The sequence below is a fragment of the Pinus tabuliformis genome, chromosome 9 (assembly GCF_031772625.1).
Source record: "Pinus tabuliformis cultivar Carrire ecotype Pingquan chromosome 9, CPIR1, whole genome shotgun sequence".
Lineage (NCBI taxonomy): Eukaryota > Viridiplantae > Streptophyta > Pinopsida > Pinales > Pinaceae > Pinus > Pinus tabuliformis.
Genome location: NC_142307.1, coordinates 747,465,150 through 747,490,372, shown reverse-complemented (window position 1 = coordinate 747,490,372; position 25,223 = coordinate 747,465,150).

Genomic DNA, 25,223 nt, shown 5'->3' with positions numbered 1-25,223 from the left:
TGCTTATTAGATTACAATAGCATAACATTAGATTAAAGTTAAAATTAGAATATCTCAATTAGGAACTGTTAGATCAGGAACATCAAATTCTACACACACACACACTCATAGATTGGGAAACTAGTCCCATATCCCCAGTCGGACCCGCTATACCAAACGGATAAGGAGCTGCCAACCAAGGTTCGGACCGTGCGGGTATCCCCCTTGTTGTAGACCCGATTTTTGGGGCTTCAACATATTTGGCGCTAGAAGGAGGGCATGAACTATGAATGGCAAGTAAATCTAAATCTGAATACCATTCTGAGAGTAAATCGCCCTCACCATCTCCACCGACTTCTCCATTACACTTAAATCTAGAGTTAGAAGTCGCTGGAGCATCAACTGCTGCTACAAATCCTGACATTTCAGAACAATCTACTATTGAACCTCATGAAGTTGAATCTCTGATTCACAAACTTCATCGATTTTCTATTTCTCCTCAAAGATCTAATAAATCTCAAGGTAGCGTGACTTCGCAATATAACCCTACTCATCCCCTGACCAGATTAAAGAGTGAAAAGTTTGGCGTTCAACCAACCGAATTACCTCTTCCCACAAGGAAAAGAGCAAGGAAATCACCTAAAGAGTCCGACAGCAAGACTCTTTCATCATCATCATCCATCTCAACTTCTTTACCACGGAGTCAACCATCCACTCCTCCACTTCAGATCATTTTCCATCCATCAACTGGAACCCCCACTAGTCCTTCTCAATCATCTGCAATCGTAATATCCTCATCTTCCCAACCGCAGGGATCATCTTCTGCACTTTCCTCTATTAGTAGTTCAGCAATGGCCCAATATCCATGTAATAACCATGGGGCAGTCTTAATTCCTGCACCCTTGAGTCAAATACCGGCCCATCCTGAGAAATGACTGCCTAAGTTTAATGCCAAGGCAGGCATGCTAGCAGAAGAGCATATAAACAACTTTATTCTATCCATTAATCTCAATGGAGTTACTAATGAAGATGTTGTTGTTCGACTGTTTCCTTATACTCTGCAAGGAATAGCCGATCATGGTATTTCTCATTACTGTCTGGATCTATCACTAGTTGGGACATCTTCCAAGAGCAATTCCTGACCAAGTTTGGTGATGACAGGTCTACGGAAACGCTAATCAATGACCTATCTAACCTTAGGGCCGACTCAAGAGAGCCTATCAAAGATTTCAATTTACGTTTCAATAAAATCCTAAACAAAATTCCTACTGCTTCCCAGCCCAGCGAAGAAGTACGAAGTGAATGGTATATCACTGCTCTACCATCAAACATAGAAATCTTTGTGGACAGGGCTAATAAAATGACCTTAGCTGAAAACATGAAAGAAGCAATAGCGGTAGAGAAACGTATAATAGCCCTTGAAAAGAAATCCGCGATGGAGGAACGAAAATCGAAAAAAGTCACCTTCAAGGAAGATTCCAAGAAGAAACAAACAAAAGATCCATTCGATTTGGAAGGATTGCAAAAAGTTCTGAAGACCATGTCCAATGAAATGGTCGACACCAAGAAGAAAGTAGTAGAAACTTCTTCAAAAAAGCCCTACAGAGCTTTTAAAAGAGTCCCTTCAATGGATTCAAAGCCACCCAACGCTATTTCAAATGCTGAATCCGAAGAAGAGGAAGAGGAAATTGCCACTGAAGGGAAAACCGATGAAGAAGAAGTTGTAGAGTTACAAGGAATGTGGGATTTCATCCTCCCACAAGAAGAAGATCAAGAAGTATTCCCAGTTAGCACACAAAGTAAAAATCAGCTTGATCCTCCCCAAACTATCCCTAAGCCAAAGAGTGCAAGCTCTGCAATAAAGGATAAAGTCACAACAAAGAAAACAACATCTAAAGCGAATAAAACTAGCCCAGTCCAAACAGATGCATCAACTCCATATAAAACACTAAATGTTCCAGATGAAATGGAGTACAATATTATAGAAGATATGAAAAAGACTAGGTCCAACATCACTCTTTACGAATTGAGCAAGTTAAAACATCAACAGAAGATAATGTTGAAAGAATTACATGCTGTGCGAGTTGCACCTTTGCCTGCCGCTGTCCTTTCTCAAGCTTCCCATAACATGGGAAGACCTCCAACTAATGAGATCAATAAGATTGATCCAAATGACATCACTCTAATTGGAGGAAGATCGAGATCTCATACTCCCCCGTTTCTCCTTACTTATGAAATTTTCAATAAAAATGTGCACAATTGCTTGGTGGATTCCGGTGCTTCATCGAATATTTTTCCAAAGTCCATATATGACAAGTTAAAAATGTTCAACCACAAAAGTCAGCTGTGCACATAGTTCAGCTAGATCGATCTCAAGTCGAAGTGATTGGTGAACTAAATCAAGTAACCATAAGGCTGTCATCCAACCCAAAGGTATGTCAAGTTATTGACATTTTAGTTGCTGATATTCCAGAATTTTATGGCTTAATTCTTAGCAGGGATTGGTCAGAAAAACTTCATGGATACTTCGCAACTGACTGGTCACACATGTGGCTGCCCTACAATGGTAAACCAAATCAAATAAAAGTTGAATGAGAACTACATTAGAAATACATAGTAACGGAGCTAGAGGGGGAAAATGAACCAGTAGCATATAACAGTAGCATTATTGGCAATTACTCAGTAGATTCTTTCCTCGGCAATTTTAATGCTCATACGTCACCTTATTTAGAACACTCTGTTTTTTCCCAAGTCGAAATTTTTTCTCGAACTGATAGTTCAAAATGTATCAATTTTTTAGATAGTCCTATAAATAAATCTTTGTTTTGGAAATTATTTTTTGATGGTTCTAAATCTAACGAAGGAGCAGGATGCATTCTAATTAGTCCAGAAGGAGATAAAATTATGCTAACATGTAGACTCAAATTTGATTGCACCAACAATACAGCAGAATATGAGGCTTTTGTCCAAGGGTTGTACAAAGCAATCGGGTTAGACGTCAAGTACCTTCAAGTTTTCGGAGACCCTGAAATTGTAGTCAGATAGGTACATAATACTATACATTGCTTATCAGGCCATTTAAAACATTATCAATCCTTAGTTCAAGATCTGACTAAGCATTTTATGGCATTTAATATTTCTTCAATTCCTAGACTCCAAAATGCAAGTGCAGACCTTTTGGCTAACGTATCTTCTAAGCTTATTCCTTTAGAAGATTTTAGTCCAGATAGATTCTCAATAGAATTAATATTTAGACCATCTATTCCTGATAACATCACAAATTGGAGAGTATTCAACGACGATCCTGATATTGTAAATTTCCTCACATCTGAAGGATCCTACTCCAATCAAATAATTGACAAAGACCAACATGATCGACAAGTGCAACAACATAGCACTAACAATGATATACCTAAGTCGGTAGTCAAGTTAGAAAACTTGTACAATTTGAAAGATCGGTTTAAAAGGTCTACCAATTCAAAACTCCAAAGTTCAACTTTGAACTACGAATTAGTAAACCTAGGAACCGATGCCAAACCACAAAACATTAATCTACGTCTCGACCTAGCCCCTGAAGAAAAATTAGCGTATATTCATATTTTGAGACAATATAAAAATGTTTTTTCTTGGAACTATGATGAACTCAAAACATACGACACTTCCATCATCCAACATACTATTCCAATGATCAATAACGAAAAACCTGTCCAACAAAAGTTGAGAAAGATCCATCCCAATTTAGAAAATCAGATAAAGACTGAACTCAATAAGTTATTGAAAGCCAAAACAATCTTTCCCGTCAGACATTCTAAATGGGTCTCCAATATGGTACCTGTTAGAAAGAAAAACAGAGATATTAGGATTTGCATTGACTTTCGAAACCTTAACAAGGTCTTCCAAAAAGATAATTTTCCTTTACCACCTATGGAACAGATATTGCAGGCAGTGGCGGGCTCAGAATTAATGTCTTTCTTGGATGGATTTTTAGGATACAATCAAGTGTTGGTACATCTTGATGATCAATTAAAAACCACATTCAAAACTAAATGGGGCACATACGCATATTGAAAGATGCCATTTGGTTTGATTAATGCTGGTGCCACACTCCAGAGAGCCATGGACATCGCATTCAAAGGTTTAGTCAATAAATCTGTAGTAATTTATTTGGATGATATAACTGTGTATTCCAAGAAACAAAGTGACCATCTTAGAGATTTAAAACAAATCTTCCAATGGTGTTTAAGGTATGGAATTTCACTTAACCCAAAGAAATCCTTTTTCAGATTAAGTGAAGGGAAACTTCTAAGATTCATAGTGTCAAAATCCAGCATTCACATCGATTCCGACAGAATCAAAGAGATTTCTGAAATATCCCTACCTCACAACAAAAAATCCATGCAATATTTCCTTGGTCAGATCAACTTTGTAAAGAGATTTGTTCCAGATTTTTCACGAATCATGTCTCCTTTGCAAGCCATGATTAAAAAGAACTCAAATTTTAAATGGGGCCAAGATGAACACAAAGCATTCAACCTAATCAAACAAGCTATTATTAATGCTCCATCTTTAGAAACTCCAAATTTTTCAGATCCTTTTATTTTATATACATTTGCCTCAGATAGGTCATATGCTGTGATACTCACTCAAGCAAATTAAGAAAAAGTAGAAGCCCCAATTGCTTTTTTCAGTTCAAATTTACAGGGCGCTGAGTTAAATTATTCAGATGTGGAGAAACAGGCTTATGCTGTTTTCAAAGTAGTCAAATACTTCAGACCTTTTTTACTCAAAACCCATACTAAAATTATAGTACCGTTTCCAGCGGTAAGAAATCTTCTAGTAAAGAAGGATGTGGGTGAGAAAAGGGCCAATTGGGTTACTTCCTTACAGGAATATGACATAGAAATTAAACCAGCAAACATTGTAAGAGGCCAAGGCTTTTGCAAAATGCTGGCTGGAGCGTCGCAAATTTCTGAAATTCCATCTACAGAGGTACAAATGTGCGAGGTAAGCCTAAACGATGCAGAGTCATTATACGCTGATATCATTTATTATATTAAGAACGAGTATGCTCCTTCACACCTCGATCATACTAAGAAAATAGCTCTAAGGTTGAAAGCCAAACAATATCAGCTCATAAATGATATTCTTTTTAAAATAAATTATGATTCTGTTCTCATTAGGTGTCTTGAGAAATATGAAGCTGAAAAAGTTTTGCAGGAACTCCACGATGGGCCAGCAGGCGGACACTATGCTGGAGACGCTACTGTACATAAAATCTTGCGTGCAGGGTATTACTGGCCCACATTATTCAAAGACTCGCACAGTTACGTCAGGAAATGTCAAGTCTGCCAAACTACTGCTGGGAGACAAAAGAAGCCATCCTTGCCACTACAACCGGTTAACATTGAGCAACCTTTCAGTCAGTGGGGATTGGACATAATTGATGAGATCGTTCCTCACTCTTCTAAGCAGCATAGATATATCCTTACAGCAACTGATTATTTTACTAAGTGGGTAGAAGCAGTTCCACTCAAGACGGCTAATGCTGAAAATATCATTGAGTTCATAGATCAATTTATAATCACCAAGTTTGGATTGCCTTTTGCTTTAATGTTTGATAATGCATCATACTTTTTTGGAAATGCAATGACTGAATTTTCACTTAAAAGAGGATTCAAACTTAAATATTCGGCCAATTATTACCCACAAGGCAATGGGTTAGCTGAGTCTACAAATAAAAACCTAATCAGGATTATCAAAAGAACAGTTGACCAAAATCATAAAAATTGGCATAAAGCTTTGATATATGCTTTATGGGTAGATCGAATAACGCAAAAAGCTTCTATCGACACTTCTCCCTTTAATTTAGTTTATGGGAAAGAAGTGGTTCTTCCAACTCATTTAGAAATTCCTTCTTTGTCTCTAGTTCAATATATTGGTGAAGTACCCACTTCCTCCTTACAACTAAGACAAATGGAAATAATCAAGTTAGAAGAACAACGAGAATAGGATAAGAAAACCCATGCTCATCATCAAGCACTAATAAAATCCTCTTTTGATTCAAACATAATGACCAAAAAATATTTTTAGATGGGAGACTTAGTTTTAAAATGGCACAAGGCTCATGAAGAGAAAGGCAAACATACAAAATTTCAAAGAATGTGGCTTGGTCCTTTTCAAATTGTAGAAGTCATAGGTCCATCAATGTTTGTGTTACAGGATTTAACAGGTAAGAGAGACTCTTTCCTATTAACGGACAAATTCTCAAGAAATATTTTCCATAGAAGATTATTCTTCTATTTTTGTAGAGTAGTTGTTTTTCTTTTTCATAATAAAACCGGTTGTGAGTGGTTACATTAGGAATTTACGAACAAGACACCAATTCTCTTTCAGATTTTGATTTTTCACTTGTATAAATAGAAAATCTTTTGGAAAATTGATCTTTATTATTGATAGATACAGTTAAAAACTCTAGCCTAGATATGATACTAGTTTCAACTTCATAAAGTTTGATGAAAACAGCCTTTAGTGAAGAAATTGTTTTATATCAGTACAATGAAAGGTGTCAATAACAAAATAAAGATTCTTTGTAGAACAGTTGTTTCTAAAAACTCTACTATTTTCGTCCAGAGCTATCTTAAGGAAACAATGACTTCCTCCCTGCTAAGGAGATCACAAATTTCAGAGGAACAACACAAGGATACACTTCATCTTGAAGAATAAGAGGTCTCATCACGAGCCGGCTTATCATAATCACAGATGTTATAACTTGCTGACTTTTCCAAATACTATACACCACAATAGGGAAATGACTCAAGATTGTTGCAATCAAAAGACAAGGGGTCTCATCACGAGCCAGAATGTTCAGCAAAGTTATAAATCAAGTGAATGACTGTGTCATAAATTGGCTACCAAACCAAGACATTGTTCTTTAAGAGTAAAAATAAAATCAAAGCAATAAGTGTGGATATGGATTCTTCTTTGAAAGTTGTAGGCTACTTTAAGTAGGATACAGGATCATTGCTGGGTAACAGGTAACCCTGTCAAGGCTATAAACGCCTGCTGGCAGCAGAGGCTCTACCTACGAAAAATGAGCATATTTAAAACTGTTTTACAAAGAAGACTTTGTTTTATCTTTACAAGACCAAGTAATGACTGATGTAAATACAAGGACTAGCCTGAGGAAGAAAATAATCAAAGTCGAAAATAGTTGAAACAAAATGTCATTGACAGGTTAGAGCATAATGTACTTTATCTTTCCATAATAAAGTTTAACTTTCTGAAAAATTTTCTGTTTTGGAAGTTTAGAAAATTCAATAAAAAAATAGAGATAACTAGTTCTTCCAAGTGAATCGCCAATTGTTGTGGCCACCAACAACCCCCCTCCTTATTTAGTATTAGCAATAACACTATATAAGTGGGGACCCTTAGTCAAAAAAATTTAAAAATCAATTAGTGCTTATATGTCACTCCTTAAGAAATATCGCATCGCACAAAGAATGATAGGGCATTTTCTTATGAGTCAAAATGATAAAATACGAGATTGCGACACAAACTCCATCGCATCGCATGCATTAATGAACACTCACGTTGGAAAACCTTAAAATCGCCGATATGTGATATCGCATATTGCATATCGCAAAATCGCATAAAATACACATAACGATTAAACGATTAAGCGATCCGCGATCTTGCGATATTGCGATCTGCGATCTTTGCGATATTGTGATCAAACAACCTGGCGATAGAACATCACGAAGATATTGCGGTAATGCGATACAGAGATATGTGATACCGCAATGTGAATCACAGAAACATTCCATCGCATATTTTCCTGGCTCAATATTCAAGAAGTTTTTTCATAAACCAAGAACCGTTACGCGCTTTCATGATAATTAATGAGTTATATGCCAGTTGTTAATAAAATATGGTTTTGTGCTTTTCGAAGAGCCAGTTCAAGTAAGGTGGTGTGTTTTTGCATATCCATGGCATTTAAAGCTTTCCTGTCATTATTTATTATCATTACTCTCTCCTCACTTGTGAACTGCAGGAACAAAAAACAAAAGTTACACAAAGTAATGTGCAGGAAACTATGGGGAAAAAGCGTAAGGCTCCAATGTGCAAAGACAAAGAAAAGGCACCCTTATACGCAGACACCGCATGCAACAGAGCCACAGATTCATAGAATTTTGCTGAGCCATCCATTACAGATCTTTCATATACAGCCATGGTTAAGTGGGTACTGAGCAATGCTGATATCAGAGACAGACGGTTTAATGCTCAGGGTCAAGAGCTCACGAAATCATTATTTTTACAAATTTTGAGCTTTATACCTGATAAGAGAAAGAGGCACAAAAGGCGAAAAACGCATCAGAGAAGCCCGGATCAAAGAACGGAGGCAGTTTCTGATGCGCGATTAGCGCCTAGCACTAATCGCGCATCACTGAGAAAATTGCTCGAAAAGGAAAGCTTCTAACTGCTCAGTCACCTGTAAGCCTGAAAATTTCAAGAAAGAAATGATAAAAAACAAATTGGAAATAGAAAGCTAAGGAAAAGGCAGAAGCAATTCAAGGGTTAACCAAGTTGAACTGGGATTATTACTGGGCATACACGGTAAAGCCACATAGTCAGTGGATGACTCTCAAGTATATCATCGATTTTGCTGAGAAGACGGTGCCAGCTCTTGCCAATTTTGTTTGCTTAGCTCAACCAAAAGCGGAAGATAGTCAGCCGACTCTACTCAAGCAAATACTAAATGCTTGCAACGTTCAGGAGCAAATGCAGAAATAATTAGATATTAGATTTAATTTTAGAAATAGTTTTGCTTTATTTTTTGCTTAGAAAAAGGATGGTCATTTAAACCGTATCCTGAATTTTTGTAAATAAGTTATTTAGTTAGTAGTATTTAAACCCTTCTCATGCATTTAGAGAGGGGTCTAGAAATTTATCAAAAACTTGTCCTCAGAACATGCACTTTTGCACCCTCCGAGGAGGTTTTGATGAATGAATGGAATTGGATTTATTGATGTTTGCATTTGATATCTACTACTGATGTTGCACTTTTGTACTCTTAGTGGATGTTAGAGAAAAGAGAGATAAATCATTGCCGCTTGAAGCTCATGAGTAGGACTAGTTATAAATGGTACTTTTATCTCTTAACCATTTCTTCTTATGTGTTAAAGTGATATACAGTTTTTAGTTGTTTATGTATTATTGCATGAATGCCTGAGTTATCATTTGGCACTTTTGTGTGAATGCCTGATGTATGAATAGCTCATTATGCGATAGGTTTTTCACAACTGTTTCGTCTAACTTTTTATGCGAAGTGGTTCATCCTTATTGATTTCTTTTCTCATAATAGTTGAATGATCTTTATTTCTAGTTGTTATTTGAAATATCTTTACATCGCATAATAGAAGAATTACATCCCAGGTTAGTATAGACTTAGATGTTGCTGCTTATTAGATTACAATAGCATAGAATTAGATTAAAGTTAAAATTAGAATATCTCAATTAGGAATTGTTAGATCAGGAACATCAAATTCTACACACACACACTCATAGATTGGGAAATTGGTCCCATATCCCCAATCGGACCCACTATACCAAATGGATAAGGAGCTGCCAACCAAGGTCTAGACCAGGCGGGTATCCCCCTTGTTGTAGACCTGATTTTCGGGGCTTCAACACCTTGTCACTTTGCCTCTTTTATTTAAGAAGTTCCAACTCCATGAGGACTTGTTTGTCACCTAGCTACTTGTTCTATTGCTCAAGGTATGAAATGACATACTTAGCTCTCGCTAAGTTGTCCATCAGTGCTTGGATTTGTGCATATTTTTCCCTAATGGTTATGCTTTCATTTATTGCCTCATCTTGGACCTCTAATTCAACTATCTCAATGCCATGATGGATGTGTGGCTGTTCTAGTCCATCATCTTCCATCAAATCAAAATCCCTTTCCTCCTCATCATCAAGGCTTTCCTGTAACATCTTTTCCTTCCCTTTATGCAACTACTACACCTGTTGTACCTGTTGTGTCGATGAAGAAGGCAAAGCCCCTTCCACATTTTGTGGAGCAAGCATTTTCCTATGAGTTGATGAAGAAGCCAAGGCCCCTTCCACATCAAGTGGAGTAAACACTTGCCTATCTGCTGCAAACAATGTTCTAGCCCCTCTCTGATATGTCTCGTAGGCTTCTGGCTCCTCAACAGCTTTAGTCTCTTCAACCTTTTCATCTTTCTTTACTTTGGCACTGTTGGAGGGTCTTTTTGCTTCTTGAGGCACTGATGGAGGAATCTGAGGACCATTGAAGATGTCATTGGAAATGAATGTATACCAAGAGATGTTAAGGAGGTTGAGTTGATGTAGCACAATCATCTTAATCAGGGAATAATGATAGATACTACTCATCTGTTGGAGGTAAGGCTTCTTCTGTATAATGTAGGCCATCTTCAAATGTTCCTGAATAAGAAATACGGGATGTTCAACATTTTTACTCTTGTCAAATGGATAAGAAGCCTAATGTGATAGCTGTACAATCTAGAAAATTTTCCCTCACATGTAAAATACTTCATAATGTGTTGGGTCCCTATAATACTAGTGATTACCCCATTACTATTGTAGTTGTACCCCTTATTAATATTGTTGTGCCCCTATTATCCCCATATTATTATTAATGTGCCCCATAGAACCCCTCTATTGTTATTTTTGTGGCTTTATATTATTATTATTAGGTCGGCTCGGTTATATTGTGACTCCTTAGACTCCTATATATAGAAAGGAGGTTTTGTCATTTGAATCATCCAAGAATTGTTCATTTATGTAATGTAAAGGAGGTTTCCCCCTCGAAGAGGCTGAATTCTAAGGCGTTGATCTATCTTTTATCTTTTTCTTGAGCTGGTTTCATAACATTTGGTATCATAGCTTTGGATTCTAGGGTTTTGTTGCTCCAAACAGGTCATCGTGGCATTTTCGCTATAATTTTTTTCTGCGACGTTTCAAAAGTTGCAAAAAAAACCCATCTGAGAAGAAATCGTGCTGAACCTTGGGTCCAAATTTTAGAGCTGTTCGTGCTATATTTGCGGAGATATGATCTGAGGAAGTTGGTCTTTTTGCAGACTCCTGAATTACATTCCAAACAGGTGACCTGGGGAAAAGAGTCATAACTTTCTATCTGGGGATCAGATTGAAATTTCGTAAGAAGGTACAGAAAGAGGATGGAATTTAGTTTCTTATATGAATTCTTCAGATCCGAAGGTCGAAAGAGTGACTCGTGGCACGTCGTACAAGTTCACTCTACTAAACTAGTCTATAATCAAGTCACTGTGGGAGATTTTGCATAACTCTTCCTTGGAGAATCCAATTTGGGTCAGACTTGTGGCATTGGAAAGAGGACATAGAGGGCTACTGTAGGTCACAAATTCATATCTATATGATTGGAAAGTACATAGATACATCAGAGGCAATATCGAGCTCCTACAAAGTGAAAAAGGTGTGTAGATTTTCTTAAATTTTTGCTTAAGCTTGGTTTGAAAATTTATTTTGAAGGAATTCAAAGGGCATAGTAGAGCATTATTATTGGTAACTGATGCTCCGAGGAAAGAAAATGCAAAGACCTAGTAAGGAACCTGAAAGCTCTAGCATGACTCATGAAGAAGAGGAAGAAATGCAACATGATATATCAAAATTACAAGACCAAGTGCAAAAACTGTCCCTTGCACAAAAAGGAACAGAATCTAAGATGGATTGTTTAAAGAAAGGTGTAGAAGCTAAGATGAATGACATGGAAGCTAATATGGATGATTTGAAGATAGATTTGAAGACAGACATGGAAGAATTGAAGATAAATATGAATAAGTTGCTACAAGAAAAGGTCACTAATGGTGAAAGGGTAGTAAAGGAAACTCATGATGAGAACAAAAGAAATGTTAATCATGATTCCATAGACTCTAATGTTGGATCAAAGACCCACCATATTCCAAAAATCGATATGAGGAAGTTTGATGGCAAGGATCCCGCAACATGGATATTACAGATGGAGCAATTTTTCGATCTCAATAATGTGCAAAACACACAAAAGGTACATATTGCAACTTTATATTTGGAACCAAATCAGTTTGTATGGTATCAATGGCTTTACTCTCGTAAACAATTTATCACTTGGGCAATTTTTACGGAAGAATTGATAGCACATTATGAGGATACAAAAAGCAACACTTTTTTTAGCCAATTGATAAGTCTCAAACAAAAGGGTTCAATAATGGAGCACATTGAGGAGTTCCAAAAATTGAACATAAGGGTAAAAGATATTCCAGAGGAGCATAGGATTAATGTGTTCATAGGGTCTTTAAAGGATAATATCCAACATGATCTTCGCCTTTATGAACCTGATTCATTAGAGAAGGCATTCAGGTTAGCAAGAAAAATGGAAAGCAAAATTATGGCAACCAAGAAGCATACCACTCACAACTATAAAGACGGAAGTGATGTTGCCGCTAGTCTTCCACAACCTATAGGGTTGACACCACAACAATTGGAAGAAAAAAGAGTAAAAGGGCTTTGTTAGAGTTGTGATAGCAAATACACTAAAGGTCATAAGTGTGATGAGAAAAAATTATTCTACATAGATTGTGAAGAGGAAGAAGAAAAGGAGCAAGAAAGGTCAAAAGAAGAGGATATACTCCAGGAACAAAGCCTAGATAAAGAAGAAATGAATTCGACCACATCTTGTAATGCATTGGTGGGAATTACCACTCCTCAAACCATCAATATAGAAGGACAAATCAAGAAGAAAAAGGTAATAGTGTTGACTGATTCAGGAAGTACCCACAATTTTATTCATTGTAAGGTAGCAAGAGAATTGAATTGCTTCTTATATCCAGCACCAGAGTGTCAAGTGATGGTTACAAATGGAGGAATAATAAATTGCTCGGGAAAGTGCCATAATATCAAGCTATCCATGGGAGAATATGTATTGACTAGCCCAATGCTTTCCATTCCAATGGGAGGTGCTAATGTTGCACTAGGAGTCCAATGGCTACAATCCTTGCGTACAATAGCTTTTAATTTTCAAGAAATTTTCATGAAATTTTTTGTGGAAGGAAAGGAAGTTGAATTAAGGGGTATTGCAGGGAAACTGGGAAAGATAATCAGCTCTAACGGTATGACAAAGCTTCTAAAAAAGGAACAAAGAGGTGTAATTGCACAATTATGTTCGCTAGATGTGTCCACAGTGGAATCATCTATTTCTCCAGATCTCCAAAAAGTCTTGGACAATCATTCCAAGGTATTTGAGACTTCCAAAGGTCTCCCACCTATTTGTGATCATGATCATGCTATTCATCTGATTCCAGGAAGTGTTCCTTCAAACATTAGGCCGTACATATATCCCTATGCCCAAAAGAGTGAAATTGAACATATGGTTGCAGAAATGCTAGAGGCTGGTATAATTCAACCAAGTCAAAGTTCTTTCTCTGCTCCAGTCGTATTGGTGCACAAGAAGGATGGATCATGGCGCGTGTGTCCAGATTATAGGGAGCTCAACAAGCTCACTATTAAAGATAAGTTTCCCATTCCTATCATTGATGAATTACTGGATGAATTGCATGGATCAATTTACTTCACCAAGTTGGATCTTTGTTCAGGATATCATCAAATCAGAATGAAGATTGAAGACATTCTGAAAACAGAATTCAGAACTCATGAGGGTCATTATGAATTTTTGGTCATGCCTTTTGGCCTTACCAATGCACCTTCAACATTTCACGGTTTGATGAATTCAATTTTCAAACCATTCCTTAGAAAATTTGTGTTAGTCTTTTTTGATGATATACTAATCTACATCAAGTCTTGGAAGGATCATGTTGAACATGTTGACAGGGTGCTACAACTATTGGAGGAGAAACAATTATATGCAAAAAGATCCAAATGTTTCTTTGGAGTACAAGAGGTGGAATATCTGGGTCATATTGTATCTCATGAAGGAGTTAAGGTAGACCCTAGAAAAATTAAAGCCATTAAGGAATGGAAAATTCCCACATCCATAAAGCATCTGCGAGGATTTCTCGGGTTGACAGGGTATTATCACAAGTTTGTTAAGAATTATGGGAGAATAGCAGCACCTCTAACACAATTATTGAAGAAAGATGCATTTTCATGGACTCCAGAAGCAACAAAGGCATTTGAACATCTTAAAGAGGCAATGTGCCAAGCACCGGTCTTAGCTACACCAGACTTCACAAATACCTTTATTGTGGAATGTGATGCTTCAAGAAATGGAATTGGTGCTGTTTTAATGCAAGATGAAAGACCCATTGCTTTTGAAAGTCGTCCAATCAAGGGAAAGTTTTTACACAAAGCTATTTATGAGAAGGAAATGTTGGCAATACTCCATGCACTTAAGAAATGGTGACCCTACCTAATGGGAAGACACTTCAAGGTAAAAACGGATCATGATAGCCTTAAATACTTTTTAGAACAAAGATTATCCTCCAAAGAGCAACAAAAGTGGGTCACAAAGATGTTGGGTTATGACTTTAAAATCATCTACAAAAAAGGGAAGCAAAATGTGGTGGTAGATGAACTCTCAAGAAAGGATGAGGACATGGAAGCATTGTTGTGCGCCATTTCTATTATCCAACCAGATTGGATAAACGAAGCAAGGGAGGAATGGAGGAATGACGAAGAAGTGTGGGCACTTATTCGAAAGTTACAACAAGATTCCAGTATGTCTGATACATTTAGCTGGCAAAATGATTCGTTATGGTACAAAGATCGCTTATACCTCTGTAAGAATTCCCAGCTAAAACAAAAGATTCTTATGGAATTGCACACTTCTCCCTTAGGAGGGCACTCGGGATTTTTAAAAACTTACCACAGGGTTAAGAAGGAATTTTTTTGGGATGGCCTTAAATCAGATATTCAAAAGTTTGTGGCAGAATGTTTGGTTTGCCAACAAAATAAAGTTGAAACAATTAAGACACCGGGTCTATTATAACCTTTATCCATTCCAAGCCAACGTTGGGAGGAGGTTTCAATGGATTTTATCACAGGTTTACCCAAGTCTGAGGGAAAGAGTGTCATCATGGTGGTAGTTGACAGACTTAACAAGTATGCACACTTTTGTGCATTATCACATCCATTTAAAACCAGTACAGTTTCTACTGCATTTATGGAAACAATTCAAAAGCTACATGGAAACCCAAAGATTATTGTAAGTGACAGAGATCCCATTTTCACTGGAAATTTTTGGACATAATTATTTTCTTGTCTTGGTACTCAGTTAGCTCATAGCTCATCTTATCATCCTCAATCTGATGGGCAAATTGAGATAGTAAACAAATGTTTGGAAGGATATCTTCGTTGCTTTGTATCCGATAAACAAACACAATGGGTCAAATGGTTGCCTCTGGCTGAATGGTGGTATAACACTTCCTTCCATACAGCAACAAAAATGACCCCATTTATGGCACTTTATGGGTATCAACCACCATCCATCACATCATATTTAAGAGAAAATTCTAAGGTTCATGCAGTGGAACATCACATTGAGCATCAACAACAAGTCCTCCAACTCTTAAAGGATAACCTCGTGTTGGCACATAATAGAATGAAACAACAGGCAGATCAACATCATAGCGAAAGAAGTTTTGATGTAGGTGATTGGGTATTCCTACGGCTACAACCATATAAGCAAATGTCCCTCAAGCAAGCTAAGAAGGATAATAAATTATCACCAAAGTATTATGGTCCATATGAGGTGTTGCAAAAGATTGGTACTATGGCATACAAATTGGAGCTTCCTGCAGCTTCTCGATTGCACCCAGTTTTCCATGTTTCATGTTTAAAGAAGGTTATAGGCGACAAGCTACCAGTTCAAACAATATTGCCAGAACTTGATGAGGAAGGAAAAATTATATTGGAACTGGAAGCAGTCAGAGAAACAAGAACTCGATAGCTACGAAATTGATCAATTTTGGAGTATCTTATCAAGTGGAAGAACTTATCCACTGAAGATTCCACATGGGAGGATGAGAATTTTATACAGAAGCATCTAGAACTTCTCAAGCGTTGAGGACAACACTTTTTGAAGGAGAGGGGCATGTTGGGTCCCTATAATACTAGTGATTACCCCATTACTATTGTAGTTGTACCTCTTATTAATATTGTTGTGCCCCTATTATCCCCATATTGTTATTACTGTGCCCCATAGAACCCCTCTATTGTTATTTTTGTGGCTTTATATTATTATTAGGTCGGTTGGGTTATATTGTGACTCCTTAGACTCCTATATATAGAAAGGAGGTTTTGTCATTTGAATCATCCAAGAATTGTTCATTTATGTAATGTAAAGGAGGTTGCCCCCTCGAAGAGGCTGAATTATAAGGCGTTGATCTATCTTTTATCTTTTTCTTAAGTTGGTTTCATAACATAATGATCCTCATCATAGGGGCATACTTGTCTTCAAGGAACTTGCAAGGAAAGGTCCTCTTCTTTTCATTTATGCACTTGGATTTGATGTATAGTTCATATTAGTGCTCATCCAAATCTTGTGCCTTATACCATTTTCCCCCCACATTTGGAATCCTTGTGGCATCAACAATGATGGAGGATGAAATTGTAAGTGTCACCCCGGCAAGAGTTACTTTGTTATCACAGAGATTGGCTACAAAAATCCTGGTCAGCTCAGGATGATGTTGAACTCTTTCCATCTGCTCACAAAACTCATAACACCCTAGATGTCTGAAACAAGTAACAGTCATATGAGAAGCCTGTAACTCTCTGATGTTTTTTGGTTCCTCTCTGATAATTCTACCTCCCTTATGTGCTTTTCTCTGATGTTGAGGTTCATCCCCAATGCTTTCACTGCCACTGTTTTCCTCCTCCTCATAATCTCTATCCTCTTTGTCCATGTTTGTCAAATTTTGAAGCTGTGTAACCCTAGAGAAGGTAATCAAGGAATGAGTTATGGTGAACAGGGATAGGGGAGGGGAGATGAGCTTATGTGGTGTAGAATGAATATATATGATGTGAGAGTGAGAAGGAGGGTATTTTTCTTTGGTAGGGACTGTTTAGTAAATAGGGTTTTAGGATTGTTTTTGAGGGAATTAGGGTATAAGGAATAGGTGGAGGGACGTGTTTGAGGGAATTAGGGTATAAGGAATAGGTGGAGGGATGTGTTTGAGGGAATTGGGGTGTAAGGAATAGGTAGAGGGATTTGTAGGAAATCTAGGGTTTGAGTTTTGAAATAGAAAACCAACTTCAAAAGGATGAATTGAATGCCGGGAGGATAACTTAGGGATTACACTTACTTTTTTATAAGCTATAGAAGGCAAAAAACACGTTTTGAGTGGATGATAGAGTGTTTTGGTACTTGTTGGCCCTATGCGCAGCGCCACTTATAGGTGCACAACGCTCCGACTTTATGCGTGGCACTGTTCAAATTTGCACTGGCGAAACTGCCCTATGTGTAGCGCTCCACTCCGATGCGCAGTGCTCTAGCCTCTGTGCACTGCGCTCTGTCTCATATGCGCTCCGACCTCTATGTGCAGTGCCCTATCTCCTATGTGCAAGAGTTACTTTGTTATCATGGAGATTGGCTACAAAAATTCTGGTCAGCTTAGGATGATGTTGAAGTCTTTCCACCTGCTCACAAAACTCATAACACCCTAGATGTTTGAAACAAGTAACAGTCATATGAGAATCCTATAACTCTCTGATGTTTGATGGTTCCTCTGATAATTCTACCTCCCTTATGTGGTTTTCTCTGATGCTAAGGTTCATCTCCCATGATTTCACTGCCACTATTTTGCTCCTCCTCATAATCTCTATCCTTTTTGTCCATGTTTGTCAAATTTTGAAGTTGTGTAACCCTAGATAAGGTAATCAAGGAATGAGTTATGGTAACAGGGATAGGGGAGCAGAGATGAGCTTATGCGGTGTAGAATGGAATATATATGATATGAGAGTGAGAAGGAGGCTATTTTTCTTTGGTAGGGACTGTTTAGTAAATAGGGTTTTAGGAATGTTTTTTATGGAATTAGGGTATAAGGAATAGATGGAGGGATGTGTTTGAGGGAATTTGGGTCTAAGGAATAGGTAGAGGGATTTGTAGGCAATCTAGGGTTTTAATTTTGAAATAGAAAACCAACTTCAAAATAATGAATTGAATGTCGGGAGGATTGTTGGCATTATGAGACAAGTGTTGTCCTTGATGGCAAACCACACTGATGACAAATCATAGTGCAGAAGGTCAGCACCAAGGAATTGATGAACAGACTATAAGAAGAAGAGAAAATTCATATACGCAGGTTCATCAAGCCCAAGTCGTGTGTACACACTGGTTGGCATCAGTAAAAGCGCGTGTATGTGGAAAACTTATTTTTGGTCCGTGGCGGTTATTCCTTGGAAGTTGTGCCTATGGTTTCGGACCATGGTGTCTCGACGGACGTGTCGATCCCTAGTTTTGAGGATGATGGTATTGGATTTCTATGGTTTTGGCTCTTGGTATTGAACAAGGCCTAAGGCTATATAAGGAGAAGGAAATCATTAGGCAAGAGCATCTGAAAAGTCTTGAATATCTGATAAAGAAAGAGATCTGGTATGCAGGTTCTGGGTTGCTTGATCTATGCTAAGGAGAAGTCACACCGGTTGATGGAAGACAAGATCTAAGGACAGATCGGGATCTAATAGTTTGAAATGCACTATTATGATATGGTTGATTATGCGTATTTCTAGATCTGCATACTGACGCAATGTTATGTTCTGGGTCTAACTGATGTCTGGTACAGCTGCAAGTTAAGAGAATTTATTTTTAGATCTATACGCAGGTTGTCTTCGGTAAAAGAGCGTGTATACACGGGTTTCTCTCATTGAAGTAGCGTGTATCTTTTGAAGCTTGATTTTTGAGTTGCAGCTGGGTCTGACTATTATTGCAGAGTTCTGTAGTCTGCTCTGTGTTCTGGTGACTGAGTTTGACAGGGTTTCAGTGGTTCAGTGATTCAAAGTTGATGATGCTAGTATTGGTTGTTTTGAGCTGCAATGATCTGTTATGAAAGTTGAATGAATTGTGGTCTTCAGATTGTAATGTTGTGCTTCAGGAGTATCCAGTCTGAAAATGTATGAAATGTGGTACCTGAAAGAGAGAAGATTGTAGGTCGGCACCTACGTACTAGTACCTTAGCTAGTACAAGAGCAAAGGGGGTTGGAGCTCCCTTCCAAGGAAGTTTGGAGAATGAGAGAAGGTTGTAGCCTTCTGCAGGTTGTAGCCTGCGTACTGGTATAAGGCTGCACCAGTACAAAAGATTGTAAACTGAAGTTTCATATTAAAGAAAGATAGAGACGACTTGCAGCAGGTGGTTTTCACCCACATTGGGTTTCCACCTTATATCATGGTGTTCATGTGTGTGCTTTCTGTGTGATGATCTGTTCTGTTATACTGCACCTGTTTTACTATCATGGTTAATAATGTCCTGATGCATTTACTGAAGATAAGCTACTAAATCATAAGTTTTATTATTATACGCTGGTTGCTTTAGACAAAGTTGCGTGTACACGCTGTTTCACTTAACAGAAGTAGCGTATATGTTTCAGAGCATAAAATGAAAAAGTTTTTCTGATAATACTGATTCACCCCCCCTCTCAGTATTATTTCCAACAATTGGTATCAGAGCAGGTCCTTCAGAGAAGCTTGATCGCTTGAAGGTAGATCGTTCATCATGAGCAACTACGAGAGAGAAGCATCAATCAGGCCACCAGTTTTTGATGGGACAAACTTCAATTATTGGAAGGTAAGAGTTACTGCCTATCTTCAATCTCTTGGTACAGAAGTTTGGGACATTGTAGAAACAGGCTACGCTTTTCCTTCAGCTACTCCTACAGATGCAGCCGAGAAAAAGAAGTATGAAACAAATGCGAAAGCAGTCAGTACCCTATTAGGATGTATATCCCAAACGGAATTCATGAAGGTAATGCACTACAAATCCGCAAAAGAGATATGGGACAAAATTGTCACGAGCTATGAAGGTGATGAACAGGTAAAGCGTGCTAAACTTCAAACTCTCAAGATTCAGTATGAGACTCTCAAGATGTATAATGATGAAAGTGTGGCTAACTATTTTCTTCGGGTAGATGAGATCGTTAATTGTATGAAAAATTTGGGTGAAGAAATAAAAGAGGCTATAGTGGTTGAAAAGGTTCTAAGATCATTGTCCCCCAAGTTTGAATCTAAAGTATCTGCAATAGAAGAAAAGGAAAATCTACGAATTCTTACTATGTCTCAGCTACATGGAATTCTAACTGCTTATGAAATGAGAAAGGGAGGTCCATCAGACAGAAGAGAAGCTGCTTTCAAGGCATCAGGCAAAGAAGACTATTATGAAGCAAGCCACGTCCCAGAACAAGAGGAAGAAGAATCAAATTTTGTCAGAAATCTTCAAAGGGGTTCTGGAAGGTTCAGAGGTAAGTTACCTTTTAAATGCTTTGCTTGTGGAAGAGTAGGTCATTATGCTGCAAAATGTCCTTATAAGGATAAAGGAAAGGAACCTGCTAGATGGAACAAGAAACAAAGTGCAAATAAGAAAAGCTACTACACTCATGAAGATAGTGATGGTCTATCAAACAGTGATGAAGATGGACGAGGTAATGAATATAAATTGTTAATGGCATTTGAAGATGATGAATATATGGATGCTATAGATGTGGATTATTTTCATGAAGAAATTACTAGACTTAAGAGATGTATAGAAGAGAAGAATATGATCATTGATACTCTACAATTTCAAATTGATGAAAAGGAAAGACATCTTGAAAAATTAGAAGGTGAAATTGTTGGTCTTAGAAAAGAGATTGAGAAAACAAAAGCTATTAATCTCAAATTCGTTAAAGGATCTGAAACCTTGGATGAGATTATCAATGTGCAGCGATCTCCTCTGATCAAGACAGGTCTGGGATATAATGGAGAAACATCTCAAGCCTCTACCTCTAAAAGTTATCTTGATGCAGCAAGAAGAAATGAGCAAAAGCACAATGAAGACCATCAGGTAAAGCATGGACGAATTGCAAACAGAAACTATCAGGGGCAATCCATCTTAAGTACAAACAGAAGCTACAATCAGCCACAGGTAAAATCTTCCCAATTTGCTCCAAGAATGAATGTGAATAGAAGCTACAATCGGTTGGAAGATAGATCTGATTATCGCAGAAGTTTCTTTAATGGCCAATGCTTTTCTTGCCATAACTTCGGTCACAAAGCAGCTCAATGTGTTGCCTACAAGACAATCATGACTAGAGAAGCTCAAAAGCAAGGGAGAATGACTGAAACCATGAAAAGAACTTATAACAACTTTTCGGTTCTTGAAAATGAGGTTGAATGCTCTATTTGTAATAACTTTGGTCATGAAGACTCTGAATGCAGGAGCAGGTTCCGGGAGACAACTCAGAAGGAACAAACTTCAAATGTCAGAACATGGAGAATAAAGGAACCGCAACCAGAAAGATGTGGGATAGCCTTTTATGCAGAAGGTCAAGAAAGTACATGGTACATTGACAGCGGTTGTTCGAAGCATATGACAGGGGACAAAGAAAAGCTTGAGTCATATACCGCATTAGAAAAGGGGAAGAAAGTTTCTTTTGGAAACGATATCTCTGCAGCCATAAAAGGAAAAGGTGTTGCTCCATTGAAAGAGAAGGTCAAAGCAGGAAATGTCTTATATGTTGATGGATTGAAGCATAATCTTCTGAGTGTCAGTCAGATGTGCGACCAAGGAACAGAGGTAATATTTAGATCAAATGGATGTTGTGTTCGTGATCTTGATACAGGTAAAACAGTGATCAAAGGAAGAAGAACTCCAAATAATCTATACATATTTGAAGAAGGACCACAACAATGCTATTTGAGCAAGGATGATGAACACTGGCTATGACATCGAAGGTTGGGGCATCTAAGCTTTTCACAGATAAGGAAAGCATGCAAATATCAGGCAGTTCGTGGTCTTCCAGATATCAAAATTCCAGACAACACTATATGCAAATCTTGTCAGTTTGGAAAGCAAACCAGAACCAACTTTCCAGAGAAGGAAGGATCAGCTAGCATGCCTCTTGAGCTAGTACATACAGATACATGTGGTCCATTCAGAAAAAGAACACCTCGAGGAGAAGAATACTTGATATTATTTATTGACGATTTCTCCAGGTTTGTCTGGTTAGGACTTATGAAGCACAAAGATGAAGCATTCGAAAAATTCAAATCCTTCAAAGCCTTGGTTGAAAATGAATCAGGACACAAAATTAAGTGCCTCAGATTTGACAGAGGTGGGGAGTTTACCTCAAACGAATTTTTCGATTTCTGTGAAGAACATGGGATAAGAAGAGAATTCTCTACAGCTAGAACTCCTCAGCAAAATGGGGTTGTGGAAAGAATGAACAGAACTATTCAACAAATGGCTCGTGCTATGCTTGATGAATCAGGTACTCCCGCAACTTTCTGGGGTGAAGCTGCACATGCTGCGGTTATTATTCTTAACAAAACAAATGTCCGAGTAAACAGCACTCAAACACCTCATGAGCTCTGGAGTGGTGAGACTCCTTCGGTGAAGCACTTCAAAATATTTGGGAGCAAATGTTATATTAAGAATACTGATGAGCAACTTGGCAAACTTGAACCAAGAGCGGATGAAGGCATTCTTCTTTGTTATTCTCCATATAGCAAAGCATACAAGTGCTACAATAAAAGACTTGGCAGAATTTTTGACAGCATTGATGTAGTGGTTGATGAGAAGGGATATATTCCTAGGCAAGTTCATCATGAAGACATTGAAGAAGATGAAGGCTACCCCCAAAGGCAGAATGATGAAGAAGAAGAACCTCAAGAAGAACCTCAAGAAGAAGAAGAACCTCAAGAAGAACCAGAGGAGCAGACAAGAATAGAAGAGAAGACTCCATCCAGATATGTTCAAAAGAATCATCCAGAATCTCAGATTGTGGGGCAGAAAGAAGCAGGAATACAAACAAGAAGAAGAATTACAGAAGCCTCAAGCTATTTGGCATTACTCTCTTCCACTGAACCACAAAATGTGAAAGAGGCATGCAAAGATGAATGTTGGGTCAAAGCAATGGATGAAGAACTTGAGCAGATCGAAAAGAACAACACTTGGGAACTGGTTCCTAGACCAAAAGATAAGAATGTCATAGGGACAAAATGGGTCTTCAAGAATAAATTGAATGAAAATGGAGAAGTAATTAGAAACAAGGCCAGACTTGTTTGTAAAGGGTATGCGCAGCAAGAAGGGATAGATTTTGAGGAGACCTTTGCTCCTGTAGCAAGACTTGAGGCCATCCAAATGTTCCTTGCTCTCTCAAGCTTTCAAAACTTCAAGGTATTTCAAATGGACATGAAATCAGCCTTTCTGAATGGAGACTTAGAAGAAGAAGTATATGTTGAGCAGCCAGATGGTTTCATTCTTGGGAATGATCCAAACCTTGTATGCAGATTGAAAAAGGCTCTTTATGGTCTCAAACAAGCTCCAAGGGCTTGGTATTATCGGTTGGACAAATATCTTCACCAACAAGGTTATTCAAAAGGATCAGCAGATAGCAATCTCTATATGAAAGTTGAAAATAACAAATTGCTAATACTTGTTGTGTATGTAGATGATATTATCTTTGGTAGCAATGAAGAGGCTATGAGTCAGAACTTTGCCTTGGTTATGCAGAAAGAATTTGAAATGTCATTACTTGGAGAATTGACATACTTTCTTGGATTGCAAATCCAACAAAATGAAGGAGGTATTTTCTTGTCTCAAACCAAGTACCTCAAGCAGATCTTGAAGAAGTATGGCATGGAAGATTCAAAGCCAGTTTGTACCCCCATGGTTACAGGATGTAGCCTCAGTGCAAATGACGAATCAACAGCAGTTCACCAACCCACTTATAGATCCATGATTGGGAGTTTGCTTTATTTGACAGGTACCCGGCCAGATATTATGCATGCAGTAGGAATTGTTGGAAGATTTCAAGCCAACCCAAAGGAAAATCATCTTCAGGTAGTCAAAAGAATCTTCAAGTATCTTCAAGGGACCCAAAACTATGGCTTATGGTATCCTAGAGATACAGATCTCACTCTTCATGCTTACACAGATGCAGATTGGGCCGGAAGTGTGGATGATAGGAAAAGCACAAGTGGTGGTGCTTTCTTCGTGGGTTCCAGATTAGTATCTTGGTTCAGCAAGAAACAGAGTTCGATTGCTTTATCTACAGCTGAAGCAGAATATGTGGCTGCGGCATCTTGTTGCACACAACTTCTTTGGATGATGCAGACCTTGCAGGATTTTCAAATCACTTGCACGCCACCAGTCTCTATCTTATGTGATAATACAAGTGCAATCAGCATTTCAAAGAATCCAGTCATGCACTCAAAGACCAAGCACATACCAATCAAGTACCATTTTCTTCGGGAACAAGTGCTTGAGCAGAAGGTCAAGCTAGAGTATGTTCCTTCTAAGGAACAAGTTGCTGATATTCTCACAAAACCACTGCCCAGGGAAACTTTTGAATATCTCAGACAAAAGCTGGGAGTAGTTGAAGCTTCATCCTGCTGTTGAAGCTTGTCTACAGAAAAGTTGGTATACGCAAGTTACGTAAGGGAAATCCGCGTATATACGCCGATTTATGGTGGGAAAGTCGCGTGTATGGTGTACGCGCTCTGCAGGAAGCATATCCGCGTGCATACGCTGGTTTATGCAGGAAAAATCGCGTATATGGAGTTCTGAACAGCAAGGGTAGACTCCGGTTGGAGCAGATCTGAGATGGGTATGCCAGAATTCTTCAGGCACAGTTTCAGGGGGTGCAACAGGCACAGGTTCAGGGGGAGTAGCTTAAAGTCTCATAAAGCATTGTTGGCATTTAGATGCTTTTGGTTCCAGTACTCAACTGTTGTTGGTTTCAGGAGAAGGAGCTCAGAAGGAAATCTTGGTTGCTGATCTAAAAGATGTGTATCAGATGCTGCTTGTGACTTTCATAAGTCTTGGTCTAGATTTGTTGTCTCTATGTCATGTATCTCTTCTGTGATATCTCTTTTATGGTGTCAAGGTCATGTAACGGCCTATGTTGGTTTCCCCACTATGCCAGAGATGAATGATGTAATATAATTGGTTGGTTCTAATGTATCCCCTCTTGGTTGGGAGTATGGATGTATGTATTGAGTCTTTTGGTGATAGGAAGGTCCTTTATGATGTATAAGTCTTGGTTCG